The sequence below is a fragment of the Pelodiscus sinensis genome, chromosome 5 (assembly GCF_049634645.1).
Source record: "Pelodiscus sinensis isolate JC-2024 chromosome 5, ASM4963464v1, whole genome shotgun sequence".
In the NCBI taxonomy this organism is placed as follows: Eukaryota; Metazoa; Chordata; order Testudines; family Trionychidae; genus Pelodiscus; species Pelodiscus sinensis.
The window spans coordinates 86657382-86682359 of NC_134715.1; the positions used below are offsets into that span (position 1 = coordinate 86657382).

A 24978-nucleotide genomic window follows, 5' to 3' on the forward strand; every position below is an offset into this window, starting at 1 on the left:
AGTTATGTACCTTAGACTAGTTCAAATGCAGTGGACCTGTTAAATATCATACCTTTTAAAGTATTAATGTTACGTATAAGGTTTTATCTCCAGCACAGCTGTATCAATACATAGTTGATTTGGCTCTTTATCATACTGTCAGTTGAACCCCATGTGTATAAATATAAGGTGTTGGGTGAAGATGGTATTTTAAAGAACCAGAACAATATTCTAGAAGAGTATTCTAAATATTCTAGAACAGAAGAATTCAACTAAATGCTCACTCTATCATTTTGTAAAGCAAAATCACTATTTCCCATTACTTCTTTATGACATCTTGAAGTTCCAACTTCTGCATTCAGAACCTTCATTGCAAGGATGATAACTTTACTTAACTTTTCAGTGAATGTCTCTTCAAATCACTCAGAAAACTTATCAACCACAGCCACAAACCATAATTGCAGTCAGAATGTAAACCTGCAGAAAATACAGTGATCTGACAGATATTTATTATTTGGTCAGGTACAACTTGTTCCTCTCTGAAATCAGTTTGTTATGGTGATAGCTCTGCTTCTATTTTTTGTTTCATGCAATTGTGGATTATGTGGAGTTAAACTTTATTCACAAGTACATCAGAGAGCTGGTGCTTCTTTGGTAAGAGCAGAAGTATTCCCTTCACTCAGTCTTCCACCCACTTGTGGTATGTATTGATTGGCTTTGTTCAAAGGCAAATTGCAATGATTCTATCAGTGACTGGATTACATCCAAACATAGTTTGTCTCCTTGGATAAGATAAATGCAAACACGTTTTCTCTCATTCTCTGGGATCCTGAGTAGTACATGCTATATCCACTCATAGTCATGAAATGACCCCTCTCCTTCCAGTGCAGCTCAGAAATTCCACATATTCCGATCTTTACATCTTTGCAATTCTTTGGTCACAATGGCAAGCTTCTTGTCATATACACATTAAATTCCACATTCCTACTCGTTTGTTTATGAGGATTCAGGTCATTCTTTTCCTTAATGCAAGCATCAGGCACTGTACTTCCCAATGGCTAAAGTTTGCACTCTGAATGGCTGGATTTTCTTTCGCGGTATAATTATATAAAGACAAGAAATATTATAAAACAATGGGAGGAGTATGAACTTTCCTCCCTATCAGGCTACTATTTTGTAACATAAAGTAATGTTGGTTGCACTAGCTGGATTTGTGCAATGTTTTACATTGCCTTCTCAGCTTCCACTCAAGTCAAGCAGTACTAAGTACCTTGCAGGGTTAGACCCTAACTCATTCCCCTGATGTTACAGTTTAAATGTGACCTAGCTTCTTATAAAGAGACCATTTCTGAGCAAGCCTGGAAACAGAAGAGTGCTTTGGTCAGAAAGGCCCTTGAACTAGAGTAATGGTTCAAGCTATCACAAAGGTTTACAGTGTGGGCAATCTCCTGGGACTGGAGATAAACAGAGCTACTGTACTCCCTCATTTCTAAGGGTCAGAGGTTTATGCAGATGCCAGAGTTATTTCTGAGTAAGTACAGGATGAAGAAAGCTGAAGTGAGAGGATACAGGAAGCAGAGATAGTAGTAATCCAGGGGTGCAACAGGAAGAGAAGAGAGGAGACTAAAGAATAGACAAGAAGCAAACTCAGCAGGTATTAACAAAAATAATATCAATCCCTCTCTAGGTTGTTGTCCTGGGAAGCCGGCCATAATTCAGTGAGAGCTCTTGCTACCATCATTTAGCTAGATGTATTCAAAGTTTTAGTTACACGGAGTCTTAGAACCTTACATGTTTTGACCAGTTTCTACACATTATTAAGTATTTGTCCCCCTAAATGTTCTCTCTCTTTTTTTTAATATAGCTACCTTTGGCTTGTGACCACTTACTGTATGTACATGATCTTCTCTTTATTCGAGACTTCTTTGTTTCTTTTCATATCCATTTACCTTCTGCATAGCCATGTTATAGGCTGGCTGGCCGGCCCTTTGAGGCAAGCTGGGCTCAGCCTTGTGCATGACATAGCAGCTGTCCCTCAGGCTCACTGATGAGCTGGCAGCAGAAAGGCTAATTAGTGATCCTCAGCTTGGTGTGATGATGCTTAATTAGACATTGACCCCAGCTGTGGTGACGAAGCACTGGAAACTTTAGAAGAAGGAAGATCCTGAAGGGAAGAATGAGGAATGTTCCCAATAGGAAGAGCTGCTTAGAGAGCAGGGCAGGCTCCTGTGGGAGACCCCTGAGCTAGGGCCAACAAGGGCAAGGGAACAGAGTACTCAGAAGGGCTATGAGTTTGCAATGTTGGGGAGAACCACATGGTGATTTGCCTGCCTGGTGTGAAGGTTCTGGGTCTCTCAAGACATCTATACAGACTTATGGAAGGAGCAATGGTCATGGTACATGTTGGTACCAGTGTCATCAGGAAGGATAGGAGAGAGATCCTAGAGCCCAAAATTAGGCTGCTAGGTAAGAGATTAAAGTCTAGGACCACCATGGTAACATTTTCTGAAATGCTTCCAGTTCCATGTGCGGGGCCAGTTAGATAGACAGAACTGCAGGGGTTTGATGCATGGGTGAGATGATGGTGTAGGGAGGAGTGTTTTGATTTGTTAGGGTTAGGTGAAACGTTTGGGAAAGGTGGACCCTATACTGGAAGGATGAGCTCCACCTAAATCAAAATGGAACCAGACTGCTTGCATTTAAAATTAAAAAGGTCACAGAGCAGTTTTTAAACTAAGAGCTGAAGGAAAACTTACAGGTGCAGAAGAGCATGTGGTTTGCACAGAGACATTCCTAAAAGGAGGATCTATTAATGGACATTCTTTATGTCCTAGAAAGGAGGAAGAGGATGGAACATGATAAAATACAGGCAGGATCCAAACTGAAACAATCAAATGAGAAAAAATCCTGTTCAATTACATCACGTAAAGGCAGACAGCTAAAAAGTGACACTTTAAGTGCTTATATTCCAATGCTAGAAGTCTAAATAATATGATGGGAGAATCAGAGTGCCTCATGTTAAATGAGGATATTGATATAAAAGGCATCACAGAAACTTGATGGAATGAGGATATCATCAGGGTACAAAATATCAGAAGGACAGAACAGGTCATGCTGGTGGGAGAGCTGCACTATGTGAAAGTATAGAATCAAATTAACCAAAAATTGTAAATGAGCCAAATAATAAGAATAAAGCATTAGGAATACATTACTGACCACTTGACCAGAAAGGTGACAGTGACTGCAATGCTCAGGGAGATTATAAAGGTGAATAAAATTAAAAAACCCTCAGTAATAATATGGGGTTTCAATTATTCTCATATTGTACATGTCACCTCAGGATGGGATGCAGAGACAAAGTTTCTTGACACCTTAAATAACTGTTGAAGTAGCTTGTCTAGGAATGCACAAAGGGAGAAGCAATTCTTGATTTAGTCCTAAGTGGAGCACAGGATCAGGTTCAAGAGGTGAATATAGCTGGACTGCTTGATAATAGTGACCCATTCTTATGAGGATGACAGCCATTATTTTGGTCTTCTTTCTGTGTTCAGCGGAACATATTTTAAAAACCATTGCTGATATGAATTGTACAAAAGATGAACAACATAGCTGTTAAAACTTGAAAAACAATGGATAGTCCTTTGGTATATATGGTTGTGACTATTTTCTTCCACTATTTGATCTGAGGAAGTGGGTCTGGCCCACGAAAGCTCATCATCTAATAAACCATCTTGTTAGTCTTTAAAGTGCTACATTGTCCTGCATTTTGCAATGGATAGTCTAGCAGCACCTTAAAGATTAACAAAACATGTAGATGGTATCATGAGCTTTTGTGGCTGTTAAGGCATGCCATTTTACTAAGCTGCCCCTGCAGTCAGAGAGTGAACAATGGAAAAATATGACTACTTCTCACTGCAAACAACTGATTGGAATGAAACTCTGGCATAGTTCAACAGAAGGGTGCATGTTTGAAACACCTAGGCTGTGTCTACATTGGAGCGTTCTTGTGCAAAAGCAGCCGCTTTTGTGCCAAAACTTGCTGCCTGTCTACACTGGCCGCGAGTTCTTGCGCAGAAACACTGACATTCTAATGTATGAAATCAGGGCTTCTTGAGCAAGAACTATGATGCTCCCACTCAGGAATAAGCCCTCTTGCGCAACTGTTCTTGTGCAAGAGGCCAGTGTAGACAGGCAACACGAATTTCTTGACCAAGAAAGCCCTATGGTTAAAATGGCCATCAGAGCTTTCTTGTGCAAGAGAGCGTCTAAACTGGCAAGGATGCTCTTGCGCAAAAGCACATCTCTTGCGCAAAGGCACATGCCAGTGTAGATGCTCTATTCTGGAAGAGTTTTTGCACAAGAACTCTTCCGCAAAAGAGTTCTTGCGCAAAATCATGCCAATGTAGAAGTAGCCCTAATGGATAAAATTCTGGCCCCACTGAAGTCAGAGGCATTATTTGCCATTGGTTTCAATGGGGCCAAGGTTTCCCATACTATCTTTAAGACATACCTGTAGCAAATAGTGAGTCCATGACTGGCATCTACAGATCTACTAGCTGGTATCAGAAAAACATAATGATTGGAATGCAGGGACTAAAATCAATCAGCACATATAATCACACGTAACCTCTGGAATCAAGATTTGTAAGTGTATCCAATGTGCTGTTATATATTGAGCTGTAGGATTTTAAATTAAAAGTCAGTGTGAGTTTTAAAACAAACTTTCCTATCTGCTCTTTGGTTACAAAATGAGTTGGTACAAGTGGCTCAAAAGCAGCCTCTTTTAGAAGAGGAAATAATATGTGGTTTCAGAATGGAAATCTAGATGAAAAACTTCCTGATCTCATTTAGCACAGCACACTATCCTCAGTGACTGCATTGGAAAGAAGAGCCTCTATTTGCTAGTGGGTGTGGTAAAGAAAGAGCTACAAATTCAAATCTAATTTGCCAAAAAACAAAAACACAAAAAAACCCTCCACACCCCATAACAGTGAAAAATAAATCTTTTAAGCTACAACTAGTAATATAGTAAAGAATTTGTATCCACTATATATGTGGATAAACTATAATCACTTGTATTGTTCTTATTGTCAAACACTACAGGGGACACAGAATCCCCCTCTGAATATTCTTTGGGTTTTTTTTTAAAGGAACTCATCTGTGGTGCTCTTATTTATGAAATCAACCCATCTGGTTTGAGCTTTGCTATTACTTATACCACATTAAGCATCTAGCCTACTCCTTTTGAGTAGCCAAGCACAACTGGGACTTCTATGTCCAGTCATATTTAGCAGATTTTATCTGAAGAGTCTTCCCACTGGATCAGGTCATTGGAGTATCAATCTACTCAGCTGTTCTTCCTGTCAATTCATGGGACTAAAATCTCCAGGGATGGTGAAAGGTTGTTCTTATGCCTCTGGACTTAGCTCAAATATGGGGAGCTCCATGGCACTCAGGAAGCCTGTTAAAAATGACCATTTTTCTGAAAAAACTTCACTTACGTCCACACTGCAATCACACTGCAATAAAAAAAACAAATCAAAAGAACAGAGGGGGGTTTCTGACATAGAAAGAGGTTTACCTATGAGGAAGAAGCCTTTTTCCGAAAGAACTCTTTTGGAAAAAGGTGTGTGTGGATGGGGAAGAGGAAGTTCTTTCGAAAGAAGAGGAAAGAGGGGGAAAAGCACAGGTGACTTGGTGGCCACTCTGTCCATAGTAATCACAGCTTAAATGCGAGATAGCATCCATTCAGTGTGGATGCTATCTTTAGAAAAAGCAGATCGCTTTTTTCAATGCTCTTTTGCTGTGCAGACACTCTCTTTCAGAAGAAGTTTTTTTGGAAGATCTCTTCCAGAAAACTTCCAAAAGAAGCCTGCAATCTAGACATAGCCTCAAGCGTTTGCACTGCCTCCTTCATCAGTCTTCTTACTTTGTTTTTGTCTTTCCTGAATTTAAAAGATTAGGCTCTTGGCTTATCCATGTGAAGCATGATCGTGCTCCCTCTGCTTCAGATTGCCACTCCGACATCACAGCTCTGATTAGTCCCAGCAGGGTGAACCTCCACTACAACCAGGTAAGGATAAACTGGATCTTCTGATCCCTACAATGGTCAAGTCTACACTGGCAAGCTATTGTGTAGTAAATCAGCCTCTGGTGCTCTAACTTTTGATGCGTCCACACTGGCAAGGCACTTAGTGCACATAGCTCAGCAGTTAATGTGCTCTAGGTAAACCACCTCCGTGAGAAGTGCAGCACTTGCTGCATTCTGGATAGTGCATTGGAGTGCCACTATGGACACCATGGTGTTGTATTGCATCCTGACTGTCCGCTAGCATCCTTCCCCAAAATGCCTGTTCTTGCCTCTTTGGTCATCTGTTTGAACTCTACTGCCCTGCTCTCAGGAGACCAACCCTCAGACCTGCCCGTTGCATTCTTTTTATAATTTGAAAGTCCTTTTCCTGTGTATTCAGCAATGCGTGGTGTGTTCTCAGTGTATATTTCCAGCTTGCCATGCCTTCTCCTTGCACCAGGGGATTCCCAGCTTGGAGCCATGCTGAGTTACTAGACCTCTGGGGAGGAGGCGGCAGTCCAGTCCCAACTATGCTACCATCAGATAGGTATCATGTTACTTGTGGGCGGGTATCAAGGTGCATGATCCAAAGGGTCCATGACCAGGATATGCTGCAGAGCAGAGTCAAAGTGAAGGAGCTGCAAAATGCCTACCACAAGGTACAGGAAGCAAACCACTGCTCTAGTGCTATGCCCACAACCTACAGGTTCTACAAAGAGCTCCATGATATACATGGAGGTGCCCTACCTTCACTCCAAAGACCCCTGTGGTTACCTTGAGAGCCCATGGGGCATCCAACAGTGAACCAAGACAGGAAGAGGAAGATGTGGCAGAGTGTGCTAAGGGTTGAGAGGGACCCAGAGCCAGAGAAGGACTCAGCATCCATAGAGGCTTGCAATCAGGAGCTGTTTTGCATCCCTGAAGAGGTGAGCCACTCGCAGCCCGCGGATGACATGACTGGTAAGTGGGTTGGGTCTCAGGAAGTGCTTGAGAGATTTGCTGGGAGCAGGAGGTTACAGACTAGAGAGGAGTTATTGTAAGACATCCTGAGGCATGCTGGCACCGAACACAAGAAATGGTGGGACAGTGACAGGAGGGAGTATAAGGACAGCATGCAGCGGCTCCTAAACATTATGGAGCAGCAAGTGGGCACTCTGGAGGCACTGCTAGTGCTGCACACATCTCACCTGCGTGACCACCCCCCTCCCACAGCTGCTGTCCTAAAATTGTTTTCAATACACCCTTCCCATCACCACCAAACATGGTTTGGGCACCAGCCTGTCCCCAATTGCCATCTGCTGCACTCCACACCTGGCTCCTGCAGGCTCCTGCTGCACTCCCCACCCATCCACTTACAAATTAGCCCTGATGAACGGTAGCCCCCATTGCACAGCACATCAGAGAGCGGGGCTGCATATGAACATTGGTCATAAACAAACTTGTGAAACTCTTGGGGCATGCCTCACTTCCTGCCTCTCCCACCCTGTCTCCCACAGTGCAGATGCTTCATGCTTCACGTGTCCTACATTGTGTTTAATAAATTAAATTCATGTGTTTCAAATGAATCTTTATTCCATTACATGAAAGCAAGCAAGTGTACCCCAGCAAAACTACCATCACTGTAAGACTAACTGACCAATCGGAATAACCCTCTAGCAATGCAGCAACTACACTCCCATGGATAGCAACAAGTTTCACTGGCTTTCAGCATCAAATTGCTGCTTGAAGACCTTTCTGATCCTTGTGGCCCCACATTGTGCTGCTCTAGTAGCCTTGGTCTTGGACTGTCCAGGCTTGGCCTCCAGACACTGTGTCTCAGTGGTCCAGCCCAGAGTAAAGCTTTCACCTTTCCCTTCGCAAATACTAGTGGAGACCCAGCACATGGTGATAACCATAGGGATGTTATCATTGGACATGTCCAGTTTCCCATGCAAACATTGCCAGCAGGCCTTCAAATGGCCAAAAGCACACTCCACAGTAATTGAATTAGGGATGTCAATGTGTAGATGACTACGATTAACTGATTAGCCTGGGCTTATTGGTTAATCCTGTTGACTACATGCAGAGTGTATCCAAGGCAGCAAGGGGAGGGAGGAGGAACGAGTCGGTGCCCTTGGGGAGCCGGCTTAAAGCATGAGTCCTAAATCTGCCTGCCCACCTCCATCCCCATGCTGTTGCCTCTGATAGAACAGCTCCTTGTTACTGTCAAGGTTCCCATGTATGATTTCATGATCCACAGCATTAAAGGATAGGCAGAGTTTCCAAGGATCACAATGGGATTTCCACTTCCACCACAGTGATCATCTGGTCTGGAAAGAAAGTCCCTGCTTGCAGCTCTCTGAGCAGGTCAGTGTTCTGAAAGATGTGTGTGTCATGTACAGACCAACCTGTGTTAATGTCCATGAAACACCTACAGTGATCCACAAGCGCCAACAGAACTAGGGAGTAATCCCTCTTCTGGCAATTGTATTAGGAAGGTAGGTGGTCTAGTGTCAGAATTGGAATGTGCATGTGCCATCTCTTACCTCAACACAGTTTGGAAAGCCCAGCTGTGCAAAGCCAGTCATGGTCTTTCAGCACAGAATGCGATTGATGGCTCTGCACATTTCCATCAGCACAAGTCCAGTAGTCGACTTTCCCACTCCAAAATAATTGGCCACCAAGGGAAAGCAGTCTGGAGTAGCCAGCTTCCATAGTGTGACCACTACACGCTTCTCCATAAGCAGGGCAGCTCTCATTTGCGTCTGCCTTGCCTTGCCTCACAGGGTGGGGGCGAGCTTAGTGCACAGTCCCATGAAAGTGGCTTTCTTCATCCGCAAGTTCTGCAGCCATCGCTTGTCATCCCAGGCTAGCGTGACAATGTGATCGCACCTCTCAGTGCTTGTTTCCCGAGCCAAAGAGTGACATTCCACTGTGGTCAACACCAGTGTTCCCTCTAAGCTGCGGAGAAGCACAACTTCACAGGTGATTAATCAGCCCCGCCCACTCAGTCAGCTCTGTGAACTGAGTCCTGGGCCTCTGACTGGGCAGGGCTGATTAATCACCTGTGAAGGTGTTCTGTTGCCCAACTAAGAAGGAACACTGTCCACACCTCTGTGAATGCCACAAGAAATCTCATGTTGTATGAATGCTGCTCGGACTCCGCATTGTCACTTTGCAGCTTCAGGAATAACTCAACTGCCACTTGTGACATGTTAGTAAGACTATCAGCATTTTCATGAACAGCAGAAGATCTATTCCCACACAACAAAGAGGCAGAGCCCATAGCACAGAAGGCATTGGAAGATGGTGCCAGAGCCATATGAAAGCGCAGGGGTTGCTGGGATGCAAAGTAATGCACCACTGGTCATTGGGACAGGATCCCAGATGCCCTGCGCCTCCCCACAAACCTCTGTGGCAGAAGAGGAGTGTGGGATAGCTGCCCAGAATGCATCGCTCCAAAAGGCACAAGTGCTGTGAGTGTGGTCACGCTAATTCACTGGCAGCTGAGAACGTGGATGCCCAAAAGCATTTTCATTGCTGCGCTCCATGAGCAGCACTTTTAACTGCCAGCACTTTACATCTGCCAATGTAAGTAAGACCAATTCCAAGTCTGTTTTTTCCTCCTTGCTTTTGATCAGCTGTAGACCTTAGGATCAGGGTTCCTTCTAAGATGCACACAAACAAAAAAAATTTCCACCCTGCACTGTGTGGCGGGCAGCTGGAGGCTGCTCTGGCGGCCAGGTCTGGAGGAGCCACAAACTGCGTGGCAGGCGGCAGGGGGGCTGCTCCTGTGGCTGGGTCCGGAGGAGCTGTGTGGCGGGTGGCTGGAGGCTGGTCCAGCGGCCAGGGCTGGAGGAGCCACATGGTGGGCAGCAGGAGGCTGATCCAGCCGCCAGGGCCAGAGGAGCTGCGAGCTGCATGGCAGGCAGTGGTAGAGGCAGGGGGGCCAAAGACAGCGGGGGTCCAGCACAGAAGCCAGCCAGCGGGTGCCAAAGGTACTGGCCATCTCTGGTGGGGTGTAAATTCAGGGTAGGGGAGGAGGGCAAGGCACGGGGCCGGGCACAAGTCTCTGGGCAGTGGTGTTTGGGCTATGGGCCCTAGGCCCAGGTACTGGCTGTTTGTGTTGAGGGCCAGATAGCATATCCCTGGCATATATACTGGTGGCACATAGGGGGTGGGGATTGCAAAGCTGGGCCCAACTACAGAGTGTGCATGGGGGTAAGCAGTTAGCCAGGCCTACAGGTACCAGCTAGCTATATGGACTCCTGATGGGGGCACAGGCAGAGGGGCACACACAGTGTGTGTTGGAGGCAGGGGCCAGCAAGCTGGGTGGTTTTCAGGGTGGGTGGCTGCAGGGTCTTGTACCTTGTTAATTATCCGGTTTTTAGTATTTTTTCTTACATAATTTAAATTTATATCTGTAATGTAAATCACACACACACACACACACACACACACGGCTTGACAAATCAGTGAATCTACTCGCTCGTGGCAAGTAGATTTCAGCCGGTCACCCTGTTCACCGGCAGCATGCACATGAGTAATGTGGGTCTTGAGCATGCGCAATGAGGGGCTGGCGAGTAGATTTTGCCACCGTTTGTCAAGCCCTGTATAGTCTATGTCAATTGTGTCACTTATTTCGATATTGGGAGCATCTACACAGCACTTATTTTGAAATAGAGCACTCTTCCTCCAACTTCCCTTACTCCTTGTACAATGAGGGTTACAGGCGTCAGAGTAAGAAGTCCTCCAGCTTGATAGTATTTCAACATTATTTCGAAATAACTTTGTCTGAGTCTACACAGCAGCCAGTTATTTCAAAATAATGCTGCTGTGTAGATGTGCCATTTGGGTGCATCTAGACTACACAGCTCCATCGATGGAGACCTGTAAAGTAGTTTACTCGACATAGTCAATGAAGCAGGGATTTAAATAATTCCCACTTCGTTTAAATAAAAATGGCCACCACACCGTGCCGACAATCAGCTGATCCGGCACAGCGCAGCACTCTAGATGCAGCACGGTCGACAGGGGAAGCCTTTGTTGACTCCTCCAGTAAACCTTGTTTCATGAAGCATACCGGAGCAGTCGACAAAGGCTTCTATTGTCGACCGCACCGCATCTAGACTGCCATGCTGTGCTGGATCAGCTGATTGTCGGCACAGTGTGGCGGCCATTTTTATTTTAACGAAGTGGGGATTATTTAAATCCCTGCTTCATTGACTATGTTGGGTAGACTACTTTACATGGCTCTGTTGATGGAGCCATGTAGTCTAGACACATCCTTAGAGAGAACACTGTTCTGGGTATAACAGAGAAGGAGCTTCTAACACAGAGTCCTCAACCATAGAAATCAACCCTTTCCTTTGGCCAGAAAAAGTCCAAATCTGTTGACCCTCAGGATAAGTTGCAATGTCCATCTGTTTTCTCTGGCTTTGGGGGAAATGAGATCTGGAAGCATGGAGATGAGACTATTTCATGGAATATTTTCTAACAGTGTTCTGGCTATTAATTTTCATTGGAGCTTTTATGGTAGTAATATACGTCAGGATTTCATTTAATCTAGTTACTTTTATGTATGAATTTGTAAGGCTTTCAGTGTTATGTCTACAGCACCAACTGCCTGATTTTCTGAACTAGTGAGTGCTTATTAGCATTAATGGAAACCTTAGTTGCTTAGCAGAGCTAAAAAAACAAGCTGTTAGAGTCCAGGCTGGATTTTTGTAATGTTATAAATAACAACAACTTCTTGCCTCCCTCACTTCTCTGCTACCATCAGCAACATCTTTGGCCTTGAACATATTCTTATTCCAGAAGGAGGTAAGAAGTTATAGCTGACACTGTCACTTGGTTTCTGATAACATAGACTGGCTAAATTATTGCGGTGTACTTCTCAATCAAAAATAACGAATAACTGGAATAGCTTCCTCGCTCTTGCTGCAGAGCTCAAAGCAGATCCTCTGTGTTATTTTTCAGCTGACGCACAGATGGGTTGCTTCTTAAAACCTGCAGACCTGTGCTGAAGACTCAAAGAGCTTATTATTCTTAAGTGTGAGTAGCACAGCCCCAATACAAGCTATGCTCTTCACATTCCAGCAGCCGTTCCTATTCTTGGACATTTACCACAGGACAGGCTCCGAGACCTTTGGGTGTTGAGAACAAGGATATTCCACACAGAGTTAGAAGAAGCCCAGAAGGAAAAACAGTTTTGCATGTGAGGTTTTCTTATCCTTATCGTATGATGTGTTACATAAACCAGGACCATGCCCAGAATTGTATCTCAATTCATAGTAAGCCTGTAAGAAAGGATATGTGCAACTAATGGAAAACAAATGTCGGTTTTGGCAAAGCCCACAGCTAACATCAGTTATTTTTCCCCCCATTGCTAAAGAAATTGTCATAATGAGACAGTCTCATGGAACAGATTGACTGCAGTCTTCTGGCTTTCTCTTAACCATTTGAGTGCTTTGCTGATATACAACATATGCCACTGACCTTATTGCTATGGCTCAAGAAAAAAATATCACTGGAAAAAAAATCAAAATCTTTTTCATTTACATATATAGTGTCCCAGGGAAGGAAGTTCAGAGTTGAAAAGGTAAATATGCATCACATTTTGGAAGTTCTAAGTAATTAGCATGTAACTTCTAGCCTGTACGTTGTTGAATTTGGGCCAATGTTGAACAAGAACTACTGACTGCTTAAAGAAAACAAAGCCTGAGGATATGCAAAGTTGTGTGGTGTGGTGTAATGCCTCAAAGCAAATTAATACACAAGGCAATTATTGTTCATTTGCTGGAATGGTGAATTATATGGGCCCGTGGCACCCCGGCTCCAGGAATATTCTTGGCCAGTCATGCCTGCCACCACTGTGTGATTTAAAAGGGCTTGGGGGCTTCTACTGCCAGTAGCAGCCCAGTAGGGCTAGAGCGGCTTCCTACCCGCTGGTTCCACATGGTTGCCAGTGTGTCCCTGCGGCCCCAGGCGTGTCTCCATGCACTGACCCAGCGCTGCGTGCCCCTGACGGTGATGGGGCCCGCAGAGGTAGTAGTTGCAGGCAGCAGTGCACAGAGACTCCCTCCTCCTCTGCCTAAGAGCTGCTGCCAGAGGAGAATGTCCCAGGTTAGTACCACACCCACAGCCACAGAACCCTCAGTCCGCCTAGAGCATGCACCCGCACCCTCTCCCATCCTCAAACTCCCTCCCAGAGCCTGCACCTCTCGCCCGCTCCCACACCCACATGGGCTCTGGGAGGCAAACACCTCATTCCCTCCTGCATCCAAACTCTATCCCCGAGTCTGCACCTCAAACCTTCTCCCACTCCTAAACTCCTTCTCCGATCCTAACCCCTCTGCCTTCCCACACCCAAATTCCCTCCCACAGCCTGCTCCCCAGACCCTCCCCTGCACCCCAATCCTCTGCTCAGGCCCAGAACTTGCACCCCAGACTCCTCCTGCACCCAAATTCCCTCCCAGAGCCTTAGGCAGCAGTGGGGGAGGGGGAGGTTTGGATAGGGGAGGGATGCGGGATCTGGGCACCACCAACATTTCTACAAACCTGCCACTCCTATTAATTTGTACTTCTTAGAAAAGAAAAAAAAAACACCTGTAAATACTAGCAGAGAAGCTACCATAACTGGCTTAGTCAGCAGCAGAATGGTTACCATCATCTGCTAACCACATCAAGCTATAAAGAAAAGCAATATTAAGAGTCTGTCAAACTAAGTAACAAAAAGGGAGTCAGGGACCAGGCTGAGACGCCTTCTGTGAGCCAACTCTTATGTATCATATGGGGCCTGTGCTGTAATCCTGAGACAGACATAATGTCTATTGAATTCTCGGCATCAGGGCTGCAGGCTTTGACCTGCTGAGACCTTGTCTAAGCTAGGAAAACTTGGCATGCTCACCGCCATTTGGTTTCCAGCACGCTTGTAGCGCTCTAGACATTCGCTCTCAAAGGTGCATGGGGAATTGTATTACTATGTAGAATACACTTGCTCTGAGAGCGGCTAACACTGTGTGGGCCTCCCCAGTGCCAATTTTCACTAGTACTCTGCCAGCAGCAATGGGAATCACTGGTACAGAAGCCCCAGCAGTGAAAATAGTCTTCCCACTACCACCCCACAGTGTGACTCTCACTCATTAGGAAGTCTGCCTGGTCTACTTTCTGCATTCCTCTGCAGAGGGGTCTGGGTTTGCTGTAAGCCACTTGTACAAACAGAGCTGCACACACCGAGCTGATTTGTGCAGTATTTATCTAACCTCAGCTTTGGCTACGGTACTCTGCTCCATTTGTCCTCATTGTATCCCAGAAGCAGCCTGCCTATCAGCACACTGCCAACTGTGCAGAAGCCAAGATAAGGACATGGGTAATTACATGGATTGTCACAGATGAACTTGGTCATTCAAAACACTCTGGTCTATAGCAGGGTGTCTCAGCACCTTGCCTACTTAGGCATTGCTAGGTCAGTGATGGGAAAAGATCAAAGGTGTTAAGGTCTAATTTATCAGGGTTGAGACAATAGTATTCTGTCTTTGCTTTGACAATGTAGGCAGAACACCTGGATCGCTCAAATCTGCAATCTAATGTGCTGCAGCAGGGCCGGCAGCCTCACCGGGCCCCTCCACGTCCTTAGAAGGGGCGGAGCTTGGGCAGAAGGGGTGGAACTGGCACTGCCTGGACTGTGATGCATCAGCACCCCCCAGCTAACCTTCAGTGCTGCCCGGAGCATGCCATGCTGTGCTCCATGAGCAATTTAAAGGGCCTGGGCCTCCCTGCTTCCACCACTAATACTGCTGCAGAAATGGCAGTCAAGATGCCTGGGCCCTTTTGAATCACCAGGCCCTGGGGCAGTTGTACTTTTCCCCCAGTCAGCAGGCTTGGTGTGCTGCTAGAAAGTATGGAGATTCCATACACTGCTAAAATAAGAGATGAAGGGAAAAACAGCTTTGTGAACCAGGAAGACTTGAGTATGAGTAGCTGAAGTGGCAGATAACACTATCCAACGTAACAAAATATGGCAGAACATTAACTGCCTTTGCCAGCAAAATGTGATGTGGTTACTTTTCAGTGATAGAAGGGTTGAAGCCACCAAATCTTTGTTTCTATCATTCCTGTAAACTCAAAAATGCCTGAACACTTGGGCTACGTCTACACTGGCATGATCTTGCTCAAGAACTCTTTTGCGGAAGAGTTCTTGTGCAAAAGCACATCTCTTGCGCCAACACACATGGCAGTGTAGACGCTCTCTTCCGGAAGAGTTTTTGCACAAGAGCATCCATGCCAGTGTAGACGCTCTCTTGCGCAAGAAAGCTCTGATGGACATTTTAATCATAGGGCTTTCTTGCGCAAGAAATTCACGTTGCCTGTCTACACTGGCCTCTTACACAAGAACAGTTGCACAAGAGGGCTTATTCCTGAGTGGAAGCATCAGAGTTCTTGCACAAGAAGCACTGATTTCATACATTAGAACATCAGTATTCTTGCGCAAGAACTCACGGCCAGTGTAGACAGGCAGCAAGGTTTTGCGCAAAAGCGGCCACTTTTGCACAAGATCACGCCAATGTAGACACCGCCTTCCTGGTGTTTCAGCGATGTCTTCCTCTAATGTGGCTAGATGGCAAATTTACCTCAATAGCTGCACATGCCATAATGCAGCCTTGCAGAGTTCTGTCCACCACTCTCTTGCATGCATATTTTGTTTTATGGGCTCACTCCAGGCTGCTTTTTATTTTGTTTTTTCCTGCAAAAGCTTTCACAATAGCCCTGAAAAGGCATATGTGAGTCTTACAGAATCCATGAATCATTGCAGCGATTGCCTTGTTTCCTGTGAACAACGTGTTGATTTATTAGGGTTGTCAGGAGACCTTCTCGGACCATACTTCCAGTAAGAGATTAGAAGGGAGATTTAACCGCCTACATCCCAGATGTCCAGTGGCTCCAGCTACGTGGCATCTGTGTAAATATCAGCAATAAATTGCTGACTGAGATTAAATAGGATTTCTTATTTTTCCGTTTTGCCCCATGTTTAGGCATTGTTCAGCCAAGTATTTTTAAGTCATTTGTGGAATCTTTTGTTATGAAAGCTTCTGCATACTATTCATTTTTTAAATAGGTTTAATAGAAACCCCTGACTGCCAGATACAGCATTATTAGAGCCCAAGGTTGATATTTCAGGCTGGTATTATGCTGGAAAAGAGCATGGCCTAGTGATCAAGACCAAGACTGGAAGTTAAAAGAGAAGCCTGGCTTTGCCATGGATTCATTGTATGATTGAGAGGATCTCTCAGAGTTAGAGGCCAGAACAGACCTCCAGGTTATCTAGTCTGACCTGATGTAAATCATGGTCCAGTAAACTTCACCCAACCCAACATCAAGCTCCACAATCTGAATTAGACCAAAGCACTACAACCCTGGGGGTATGTCTAGACTGTACCCTATGTCGGCAGAGGGATGCAGATTAGGTCGACATTGCAAATGAGGCAGGGATTTAAATATCCCATGCCTAATTTGCATAAAAATGGCCACCACACTTTGCCAATTCAGCACTTTGTCCGCAAAAAGTAACAGTCTAGAGGGGGATCCTTGAGAAAGAAAGCCTTTTTCGACAGATCCCTTATGCCTCCTAAAAGGAGGCTTACAGGATCTGTCGAAAAAGGCTTTCTTTCTCGACAGATCCCCTCTAGACTGCCGCTTTTTGTGGACAAAGTGCTGAGTCAGCAAAATGTGGCAGCCATTTTTATGCAAATTAGGCATGGGATATTTAAATCCCTGCCTCATTTGCAATGTCAACTTGCCTAATCTGCATCCCTCTGCCGACAGAGAGATACAGTCTAGACATACTCTGAGCGACTAAAGAGTCTGTTTGTGGCACACCACAAAGAGGGACCAACATGCACCAAGGCCTGAAACCCCTACAAACACACAGAACTGGTCTAGTGAGATGCCCTGAAAATCCTAGCAAGCGATCCACACCCCATGCTGCTGAGGAAGGCCAAAATATATCACTGTCTCTGCCCATCTGACCTGGTAAAAAATTCTTGCCTGACCCAGAATATGGTAGTCAGTTAGACCCTGAGCAGTTCACCTGGAGCTTGCTAAATGGAATGGTCCTGGGTGGCACACCAGGATGTGAATCCACAGCAAACTAGCTTGCTACACAGCACTATTATGTAGGGACACTGCTGCAGAAGGAGAGAAGATCTGTAGCATATTTTGATATACTCCTCTTTCAAACAGCAACGTAGCTACAAAATTTCCGCTGCACAGTAGCAGTGTCCACATCAGCCTATAACTGCATGGCAAGCTAATAAGCTATAGATTCACACCTGGCTTGTCATGCAGTTGTGTCCTGTGGACAAAAGGCCTTAACGTCTGTTTAGGGGATAAAAATGCTCTTTCAGAAGTGTTGTTGGACTCATTGTTTGTAAAGTGCTTTTAGAGAGCACAATTCAAGGCAACGCCACCTGGCTTTTCCCTCCATGATCTACTCTCAGGCCTCATCTATACTATGGGGTAAGTTGACCTAAAGTTATGCAACTCCAACAATGTTAATAACATAGCTGGAGTTAACATAGCTTAGGTAGACTTATTAGGAAACTCTCCTATCAATTTACCTTAAGCTTCTCATTCCATGGGAGTACCAAAATTGATGAGACGGAGAGGATATGGGCAACTGTGATTAGGACCATATTTCCACTGGAAGGTACTAATAATCTCAGGAGAACTCCACTATTTTTCTGCACCCTCCAGAAGTACCAAATTGAATTATAGTTTCCTAATTCAAACTATGCACATTTGTAATTCTGTTATAGATGATGCAGGTAGCAATGGTTGTAATTCAAGTTTCTCTGACTCTTCCCACTATAAGACCCCATTTTCAGTTACTTATTGCTTTGCTAAACTTTAGCCATTTTGATTAAATTTCCTGAGTTGGATGTCTGCCTCAGATTGAAGTTTTTGGGGAAAACTACCAAAACAAAAAGTTCAGCTGTTTTTTAGATTCAGCTGAAATTTTTTTTTAGTTATTTGTTGATAATTATTAGATCAAGGAAACTGTCATCACTATGTGGAATTCAATGGTATTTTTTTATATCAGAAAATACCAAAATAGTGCGTTTACCTATTATCTTATAGACTAAAAGCTAGGACAGTTAGAAATTCAGTTCAACAGCAGCACATACTTCAACACAAACTTCTGAGGTATTGGTTGGAACAATCTAATGGCTCTACATATCTTTAGTTTAACTATGAACAAACATCCCAGTGTGATAAGTTCACTGGGTTCTGTTTCTGTTTTTAGTCTACAGCAAATCTAATTATCAATGAGAAATAAAATGTCACCTTGAACCTAACCCAGATAAGTAGGTCCATGATACTCAATATAAAAGCCTGTATGTATTATGTGACTATAATACTGAGGTGCTACAGCCCTATATACTGTTTCCATTTATATAGCACTGGTGACTTCTAACAGCTCTAAGTAGCAATGTAAAGTTTCCTGTGGTTTACATTTTAAGTCAAACCTCAAAAGAGAAGCACTTTTTTGCAGGGAGGAGGGCCGTGAAGGTTTTCTTTAAACTATTACTAACTCCTCAAATCCCAGGGTCTTTGTGCAGAAGGTTTTCCCTTCACATTTGTCTTGATCCCATGCAGTAGAAGCCATGAAGAGAACTCTATATCACTGGAGATTTCCACTTAGAAATCTCTTGGGCCCGGAGGGAAGCAAACCAGCAAGTGCAGCTGCTCACTGGTTTCACCCTGTTCTATCACCAACTCTACTCCAGCCCTGAAGATCTATACAGCAGAGTACAGCACATTGGATTCTGGAGATCTGTGGAAAGTAGTAGCAAGGTCCAGTATGCCTCGTTTCTGTAGGCATATGGCACTTGCTAAGAACCTCCGCTCCTTTGCCTTCCTCAGTGATTAACAGAGAGGAACCTAGCTCCCAAAGTCACAAAAATCTGTGCTGCCAAAGCATGGCATTCAGTGATCATCTACTGCCCAAAGAGCTCTGCAATACCAATCAGACCACAGTAGGCTCAAGACTGAGGCCATCCTACACACTACATAGGGTTCGCCTGCAACCTGCATGGAAGATAGAAGACTGGGAGACCTTACATTCCAGGAATTTCCTTCAGATTCTTCCTTTGAGGGAGCATGGGTATGCCTCCCCCATGAACTAACAAGAGACTTGCCCCAAAACCAAGCAATCTCAGGGTCCCAGGGATCATCCATAAAGAGTCTCTATGCTTAATAACATGTTTCCAGCTCCACAGTCCACATCCCCCTCTGCAGCAGAGCTCCTGTATGAGTGACTGGCCTCCAAACCTTACATTCACATAGGCACAGGAACTAGGGTTGGCGGGTGCTGCAGGAAACATAGGTTTGCTGGTTTCCACTGCTTTGCTGGTCATACACCTAGCTATGGCCTCAGCCTTGGCCCCCTTATGCTATCCTTGTCCCTCCCTCCTGGAGACACAGCCCGGCTCCCAGCCCCAACTCTGGGGTAAGAGGGCTAGTTTTCAATACCCACACTATTAAAAATGTTCCAGCGCCTTGTGGAGGTTATTTACATTACAGAGAAAAGCAGGTATGGTTATGATGATGAAACAGAACGATGATCTTTCCCTGGCCTGTCCCTTTCCACAGCATGAAGTCTGGTGGTTTCCACATGTTCCCACAAGCTGGTTCCTATTGTGGAAGGGAAGCTAATGTAATGGAGGCAGCATTCCCTCTTTACCACCCCCACATGTGGCTTTACCATTTTTCATCCCTTTCTGTGGAATCAAAAGAAAACAATACAGCTGTGAGTTTCAGACTTAACCAGAACTCCCAACCTCCTGCGTCATTTTAACAAAAGCTGATTTGAGTGTGAATCATGTTAAGTGCTTTGTTTGTCCTGCAACTCTGTTTTCCTCCTGATAACTTCAAAATATTGATGGGAGTTTCTTTAGACCTGAAATACCTTTTACTTAGCAGCTGATGGTGAAAAAACCTTAACTGTTCACAAAGCTGAACGAACAGTCTGTGTTGCACTTTCCTTCTTCAATTGGGAATCTTAGGACAGTATCATAGAAAAGATGACATGAGAATTCACTGCTTCAAGAAAATAAGTGTTTATGGCCACAGAAAAAGAAGTGTGGTTAAATTTCTCAAGTTAAAATATATGCTGTTCTGAAAGTGCCACATTAACATATCAGCTGATAACTCCAGCTCTGGAACATCTGCCTGGGGGTTGCCACATCATGATGAGCATATGTTGCCTTCAAAGAATTTAGACAAAAGGGGAAAGGGAGGTTTCTTAATATAATTCAAATCTCTGTGTGTGTGTGTGTGTGTGTGTGTGTGTGTGTGTATACACACACACACACACACACACAGAAAGAGATTTATATATTACACAAGAGTTCTGTGGCATAGATCCATATCTTTATCACTAATGCAATTCCCCTTGATTGTCCTGACAGTCCTAATAAGTTTCAAGTGATTTGGCCTTTGCTGTATCCTGCAGCTGAAAAGTCTTGGCAAGAAATAAATGGAAACACAGAGAACTTTAATTTTCTTCTTCATATATTCTCAGGGGCGGCTTTAAGTCTTTTGGCACACTATCCAGGCATTTGCAAAAGGCATAGTGTAAATAAAAATTAAACACCAGTGTTATCTTCAGGCAATCAGAAAGAAATTGCAAAAAGATATGCCACGTATGTATAATTGTGCGCGTTCTTGATAAAAAAGGTGCAAGAGAGACATTCTTTCTATTAGGAGAGGGAAGAAAGGATATCCTTGCTTCTCTTCTTATTTTCAAACAGGAAATTAGTGATATACTTGAAACATCTCCCAAACTTTGTTAATGTTATCATTTTCATGGTATGTTAGCAGAAGAATGCAATGGCTGTCTACCAGAGGTCAATAAGTTTAGGGCAGTAGTCACCGACCAGTAGATCAGGATCTACTGGTAGATCTTGGAGCCTTTGACAGGTGATCCTGACTGGTTTGACCAAGAGACTATCAAGTGCTGGCACTTCTGCCCCTCCCCTACTGCTGCTCATCTCCTGCCCTTTGCCTTGGAGCTGCCTCCCCCTATCCCCAGGAGCCTCCTGATTGCTGTGCAGGGCAGGAGAGGGAGAGGAGGGAGCAGTGGCAGATATAGGGCAGGGCGAGCAGGGCGGCTGCCCTGGGCCCCGCGCATCAAGAAGCCCCGCGCATGAGCCGTGTCAAAGGGGGGACCCTGTGAAATTGTGCTGCCCTGGGCCCTGCAAAATCCTCATCTGCCCCTGGGAGGGAGGGCCACTGATGTCAAGGTGCCCCCACTCCCACCCTGTATCCTAGCTCCACAGAGCACTGGGGGTGGGGGGGAGCACACAACAGGACTTGGGATGCAGTTTGCTGGCTGCTTTTAGGAGTGGTGCAGGTGCAGGGCCAGGGCAGGGGTAACCCTGCTTTAGCCCCACTGCACCACCACCTGACGTAAGCAGTGCCCAGTTGGAGCTCACATCCTGAAACCCCACCCCAGTCACAAACCCCCTCCTGCTGGACCCCTAAGTCTCTGCCCTATCTCCAAGCACCCCTGAATCCAAACACCCTCCCGGAGCCTTCACCTAGAACCGCCTCTTACACCCCAACTGCCTGCCCCAAGCTCAGCTCAGAGCCCCTCTCACACTCCAGATCCCTTAATCCAAGACCAGAGCCTGTACCCCATCCCACAGCCCCTGCCTGATAAAAGGAAGGAAGGCTGGGAGAGGAAGAGAAGATGGAGTGAGCAGGGGCAGGGCCTCGGAGAAGGGGCATAGGAGGCAGGGCAAGGGTATTCATATTTGAGGTAGATCTTGGATTGCACTTAAATGCAAAAAGTGATCTCATACTTAAAAAGGTTGGAGACCACTGGTTTAGGGTGCTTTGTGATCAATATTGAAAAGAGGGGCACTCATCTAGATTAACTTTATACTTTTTAAACCGATACTTTAAAAAAGTTCTAAGCTCATACTGAAGACCAATTATTTAATTTTTCTCTCAGGAAAGTAATTCTTTATAAAACTTTCTCCCTTACGTAGCTCAGCTATTAGGTCATTTGTAAGACTGTAGCAAAGCAACTCAGCACATCCAAGCAGCGCGTACATCACTCAGTCAGAGTCAGACATATTTCTGAGGGGCAACCATGTTAGTCTGTTTCAGAAAAAACAACAAGTCGTCCTGTGACACCTTAAAGACTAACACATTTATTAGGGAATAAGTTTTCATGGGTTGGAGCCCACTTCATTATATGCCCCTCCCCCAAAAAATTTGTTAGTCTTTAAAGACTAACAAAAAGACTTGTTGTTTGTTTAGAATCTGACATGTTAATTCATTTCATTTTTAGGAAAATAAAACTCCAAATTCTGATATCCTTATTAAGATTGAGTAGTACTGTACTACACCAGCAGTCTCGTTGAAATAAGCGGTACCACTCACAAGACAAGAAACTGGTCAACCTCAGTAAGTGTATCAGAATTTGGCCAAAACTAAAATAAATAAAATCAGTAACTGCCTAGAGCTAGCTCATTCATATCTTATGCAAGTTATCACCATTGCCTTCAAAAGGATCAGTATTTTCAATGGACTACCTATGTGAGTAAGTTGAGAATGATTTGACCCAGTCTATGCAACTGTGGTTTTACTGATTTGAGATTTTAAATTGATTTGACTGACTCCCTTTACCTAATGAAGTCAGTGAGACCTCCCCTGTCCTTGAGGTGAGAATGAATATGGCTCTTAGAAACAACTTTACATATATAATCAATGCTGGATCCCAATAAGATCCCCAACATGCCCAAGTCTGATTTTTTTCATGTAATTTGCTGTAATATTATTTGTTTAAATTACTAACATTTTAGAATATGTTTCTAGTTCCTAAGGATTTTTTCCCCTAAAGGAAATTAGGGTTTCCTGCAATTGTACATATAATTTGAGTATTCAGTTAGCCCAAGTGCACAGGCAAAATCAGTTATTTTAAATAGCCATTACAAGATTTACTTTGTCATTATTTATTAAATACTCCATTTGTGCCTAGTTCCTTCTTTTATTGAAGTCAAGGTTAAAACTCAGTAGGGTCCTCTATGCAGAGGGTCCAACAGAACTGCCAAACCCCTGGGCAAGTGGGAGGGCTGGTTCTGTGCTCCTGGAAGGGAAGGGGCCTTGGGCTGAAGGGGCAGGGATAAGGGCTAGCATCTCCCAACCAGCCCTTCCAGTGGCTCCTGGGGAGGATGCAACATGGGGCTCCAGTGAGGATTTAAAGCAGGGGTGAGGAAACTAAGGCCAAGGGCCAGATGTGACCCACAGCTTCCCTGGATCTGGCCCCCGAGACTCAGGGATCCCTCCCCCCCCAGCATTGAGGAGCCTGTCCCAGTGCTTCATCCCCGTCATCTCACCGTGGGGTTGGAGCACAGAAAAATCAATTAGCCTGGGATCCCCTAGGCTCTGGTGTGTGAGAGGAATGTGGGGAGTGTCTTTCTGCTTCTCAGTCGGGTGCCACAACAATGAGGTTTTGTTTGGGATTTTTTGCTACTCACTTGTGTGTGGCCCCAGCAGATTTTTCTATGGATCAGCGGCTCCAGACCCTAAAAAGTTTCCCCACCTCTGATATAACGGGAACAGGGCTCCAGCCACCATCTCTGCCTCAATAGCAGTGGTGGCAGCTGGGAGCCCTGGGCCCTTTGGAATTACCAGGTCCTGTGGCAACTATCCCCTTTGTGCCTCCCTCTCAGCAAGCCTGTCTGTGTATGCAGCTGCATGGACAAATTAAATGTGCAGTTGTACATACATCTTCATGCACATCCACAGGTGCCTCACTTTTTGTAAATCAAGCCATAACTCTACTGAAGGCCACCCTTCCAACACATTTAGAACACGACTTTTGGCAGTTAATGGACCAGTCCGACGTGACTCTCAGTGCACAGCTGTATAATGTTCCATTCACCATTCAGTGCATAATAGACACCAAGATACTCAAGTGACTAATATAGTATGGGGAGTCTGAATAGTTAAGATTGATCAGATGAGACCTTTCAAATAAAAAGTAAGTTCTTGCCTAATAGGTAATTAAAATGTTAATGACCCAGGTACCTAGAAAAAGGGCTGAATTTTAATCGGCTGCATTAGACCACACCATTATTAACTGAAAGTTTGCACAATAAGAAAGAAAGTGCTACTTTCTATCAGTTTAAGTGAAGTCCATTCCTTGACTGCTAATTGAAAAGTATTCCTGTTAAAATCTGGTTCAGAAGGCTTCTAATTATTTCCTCCTCTCCATATAAGGGATAAGAACATCTGATGATGACCAGACCTAAAGAAGAGTTTGAGTAAGCCCGAAAGTGTGTCTCTTTCACTAAAATGTCCAATAAAGGATGCTGCCTCGTCTACCTGGGCTATCTACTGAATTTCTGATGTTTTTCAGTTAGTTAATGAAATAAAATATTTCAGTTCATTTGCAATATGAATAGAAGCAGTCATTTCCATTTCTGAAAGTCACAGTGATGCCATGGGACAAATTACAGGTGGAGAGATTAAGAAGAAAGACAAAAAAACTATGATGCCTAACCAGTCTATTCAACAAGACATTTTTTTAAATGAGTGATTTAAAAATGTCAACACTTCTATATTTGATAAAGACAAAAAACATAAGTATTTTGATTTAGATTTGGATGGGAACACTTTACCACCAAGTTAGAAATTACTCATGAAGTGAGAGCAAAAGATCCCTTCTACAGCTATAAAACATGATAGCAATCTGCTTTTAGGAGAAAGGAGGCTATCATGTTATAATGTAATGTATCAACGGATACCTAAGCTGTGAATGATGTCCAGCTGGATCTAAAACATGGCTAAAATATGGAGAGGAAGAAATTTGTTGATAACAGCTGACACAGAGCAGTGAAAAAGAACATCAACATCAAACAGCTGGCACATAAAAT

At 44.4% G+C, this 24978-nt stretch overlaps 1 long non-coding RNA gene across 1 annotated transcript; it reads left to right on the top strand.

Annotated features, from left to right (window-relative positions):
• The first annotated feature begins 397 nt into the window (after nucleotides 1–397).
• LOC112544187 (uncharacterized) lies at nucleotides 398–24459 on the top strand. Its single transcript, XR_003087507.2, has 3 exons — nucleotides 398–679; nucleotides 5938–6052; nucleotides 24323–24459. It is a non-coding gene; the product is annotated as an uncharacterized LOC112544187 (long non-coding RNA).
• The last annotated feature ends 519 nt before the right edge of the window (nucleotides 24460–24978 follow it).